Source organism: Pteropus alecto, unplaced genomic scaffold, assembly GCF_000325575.1.
Source record: "Pteropus alecto unplaced genomic scaffold, ASM32557v1 scaffold11, whole genome shotgun sequence".
Taxonomy (NCBI): Eukaryota; Metazoa; Chordata; class Mammalia; order Chiroptera; family Pteropodidae; genus Pteropus; species Pteropus alecto.
The window spans coordinates 12,586,758-12,590,926 of record NW_006431956.1 but is presented as its reverse complement, the minus strand read 5'-3'; positions in this window follow the sequence as shown (position 1 = coordinate 12,590,926).

Genomic DNA, 4,169 nt, shown 5'->3' with positions numbered 1-4,169 from the left:
AGGGGCTACCCTACCTTTTGATACTACAGAGAAGACTGTCCCCCACACCTCTTGGTTGTTCATTCTATTGCAGAATACAACCTTCATGTGGCCTTGTGAGCAGTGCTTTCCTCCTCGTGGCTGTACCGGTGACTAATAAACTGCTGTTAATCTCATCTGCCCATTGTCAGGTACTGTGTGTCTGGCCATCCCCACAACTCTAAGACAGAAAACCCTCCCTCACCAATGACAAGAATAGGAGGCAATTAAAACAATCAGCAATTTCAGAAGAATGGCAGCGATGGTGAGAAGTGAGAACCAGGTTGGCAGGAATGTAGAAGACCTAGAAGTCTTGGTTCATCTCGCTCATGAGTTTTTTGTTACTTTGGGATTCTGAGTTCCTAAATGATCCATATGGTTCCTAGTGCTTTAAAAAAAAAAAAAAAAAAAAACCTTACTAAAATGTGTGTGTGTCTAAGTAAAGGCTACAAGGTTTATGAATAATACGTGTGAGTAGTTCAGATATTTCAAAACATGACAGCCATGGAGTAGGAATATAACTTTTAAAAAGGTCTTTGGTTGAAAATATCTGACTTAAACCAAGCTAATTTTGTAGGATTGCTGAGGTTAAACTCCAAGAGAACCCTGGGCTTATTCCCTTACATGCCACATTGTTTTGCCCTCTTTAACCCAACTTAAAACAAGGGGAATCCATTCAAGACCAAAGCACTGCTCAGCTGGGGTAATCCAAACAAGAGCTGATATTTTTGGCTTGAATTATTTCCATAAATGCATCACTCTCCACCTGGCATTAGTGCTAGGCCAGTAGAGTTATTCTGCAACTACATTTCAAGTTTGTGAAAGAACAGGCTCCTCCCAATCAGCAGCTCTGAATGCAGACCACAACTTCAAGACACAAATCCATGTCTCTTCATTTAATAAATGCTTACTATATAATACATAATAATGTTTAAGATGCAAGTATTAGAAAAATGAGGAAAAAACAACCTAAAACTAAAACGAAAAAAAAAAACAAAAACCAAGTTTCAGAAAACTGTCAGAATGTTCCCTTGAAAAAACTCCCCTTGATGAATCATTCATTTTTTTAGAGTTTTGGTAGTTAATTTCAAAAATGACTTTGTGTTAGCAAAAAGTTCCAATTCCACCCACAGTTCAAGTCCATAGCTCTCTGGGTAGTTGCTCCAAATCAGTAGGGTATTACTCTCTGATATACCTACCACCCGCAAATCATTTCAGCCCACAGCATTCAGCCATCTTTCACAGATATTTTTTTAAAGGTTCTTTGGAATCCAGAGGAGTTGAATACATCTGATAAATGTCTGAGACACTTTGAACAAGGTTCAAAGTCATTTTTTTTTTTCCTGAGGAAAGACATTATATTAAAGACTGAACTCTATTCACCTTTTCAAATTCCCTATATATGTCCTACATTTGCATATTGCTATCTATGGGTTGCAATATTATTATTTAATATTTCAACTCCATATTACTGTATAGAGTACTTTACTAAAGCTAGCAATAATTCTTACAAGCATGAAAAATGGGTTTATTAATTTAGTAAAACCTAGGTAAATAATGTTTCCATAGTCCTATAGCATTTTTTTTCCTTTCTCACCAATACCCTCTTAGGAAATACAAAAATAGCACTATAGACAACAGGTAGATGTGGCATATCTCTTTATGTGTTCAATTCTATTTATAAATGTTGCTCCATTTACCTTTTTTATAGACACTGACTGATGGAGTAGTTACAGAAACTTGTCCACAGTCTCTCAGAACTAGGAACAGAGCACAAAAATCTCACTCCTGACTTTTCATATTGGCCACTTGATATCCCTGGGAACTTCTAAAGTGCAAAAGAATATTGACAGTTATCATGGTTCTCATTTCCAGACATGCTCACATCTAAGGTGAGTCTCAGTAGGACTCAGGCCCAGGACATCCTTTTCCCCAATTTTCTTACAAGCTATGGGAAAACTAACAGACAGACTATGGTCAGGAGTCTGGCTTCTAATCCTGGTTTTGTTGCTAACTAGCAGAGTATCCTTGACAAGTTCCTCGTTCTGGGACTCATTTTCCTTATTTGTAAAATGAAGATACTGGACCAGATAATTCTCAGGCTCTCTCATATCTAAGTTTTTATATACCGTAGATTATTTCTGAAGATGGTGAAAACAGCCCCTCCTACTTCCTACTTCCTTTTTGAGGGGTATAATTTGCTTAATAATTACAATAAAATTCACACATTTTGACAAATGTATACACCTGTGCCTACACCACCACAATCAAGCTACAGAACATTTCTATCATCCCAAAAAGTTCCCTAAGCCCTTTAATTGTCAATCCCCACTCTCCAGCCCAGGCAACCAGTGATCTTCCTGTTACTCTAGTTTGCCTCTTCTAGGATTTTATATAAATAGGATCATACATAATGTATTCTTTTGTGTCTGGCTTTTTTCACTCAGCATAACCACATCTTTTTTGCAATGTGTCTATACCATTTGTCCATTTAAGAGTGGAATCTATTCCCCAATCCTTTGAATCCATGGCTAGCCTTCTGACTAGCTTTGACCAACAGAATATGACAGTGATACTGTGCAATAGCTTTCACTCCCTCGGAAGATAACGACATAAAAATGCTTGAGCTAGACTACTGAATTATGTAGGACTACATGGAGAGGCAGGCAGTGGCCATGTAATGGACAACCAAGGTGTCTCAGCACCCAGGCAGACATGTGGATGAGGCCACCTTGGATCCTCCTGCCCCAGTTGAGGCACTCCAGTCAAGACTACATGGAACAAAGAGCCATCCTCCCTGAGTTCTGTTTTCCTTGTGTCACGTGGCTTTTGGTTGTAGGCTTCTTTCACAATGCCTTTAAATTATGTTTGTTTTATATTCAGAGTCAGTAAATATTTACAAAGCCCCAAGTACTTTGCCAGGTACTGTGCTAGGCTCCAGGGAACAACAGTGAACAAACAACTCCCAGCTCTCATGGGTTTTTATCAAGTGGGGAGAGAAGCCAATAAATACATAAAATATGCAACGGTCTCGTGGTTTTAAATGCTATGAAGAGAAATAAAAGAGTAATACGGGACAGAAGTAGTCACAAGCTCTAAAGCCAAACTTATCGAAAAATATTCTTCCCTCTTTGTCACTGAAGGTTGCTACCTAATCAAACAAAAGATGCTTTCACAGCTCAGTCAAGCCCTTCTTAGGTTCAGTGACCTCCCACCTTCTCTGACCAGGCGCTTTCTCCAGAAATTCATAAAAATCATAAAATCATGGTATCCCCCCAAAAAGTACCCCCCGCCCCCCGCCGTCCCCATCCTCCTTCCTGCTCGCTCTCCTCCCCTCAGGCTGGCTGTTTTCTTTCAGGGCCTGTATCTGAGGCACCAGGGCTGTGTGAGCATCGCCCACCTCCAGTTTTCTGTGGAATTCCATTATTTCTGAGAGAGGATAACAAAAAATGTTAGAAGGAAGGGTACAAAGAGAACTCGCTTACGTAAAACATTTTACTGGCTAAGGAATCCAATATTAAAGGAGATGGAGAACGTGAAAGCGGATGGTAGCTTTCTACTACTACAGACACTAAGACTCAAATCTGAATGAAAATGTGAGGGAAAAATGCAGATTTTTTTTTTTCCTTTCTTTAATTGATATGGAAAAAAATTGCCAACGGTTCCCCCCCGGCGCGCTCCCTGCGGAAGGCGGCCGGCGGCCATTCAGCAGAGGCCGTGTGGCAACAGCTCTTTTTCCTCAGACAAAGCCTCCTTGTAAGTCCCTCCGCTTCCCGAATCACCACGTTCGGGAAAAGAAAAATGGAGCTGCCGTGGCCCATCAGGCAGCCAGACAAAAGAGGCGGGCAGGCCGCTCCACGCCACAGGGCAAAACGCCCTCATCTTTGTTCCCACCGCGTCCTCAAAGTAAGGGCTCCCCGTATTATCGTAACGGAGAAGACGCGTGAAGAAGAAAACGAGCTCTAACCACGCGGGACATCCAGCTCGTTCCTTCCCAGCGGCCAGGGGCAGGCGGCCACGTCTGCCGGAGCCGAAGGCAGCACGGCCCGGCTCTCGCTGTCTCCCCGCGCACTGAGACGGCCGCGCCCCCGCCGACGCCTCTGCTGCCCGGGAAGTAGCGCCGTCCGCGCGCGGAGGGAAACGGCCGGGCA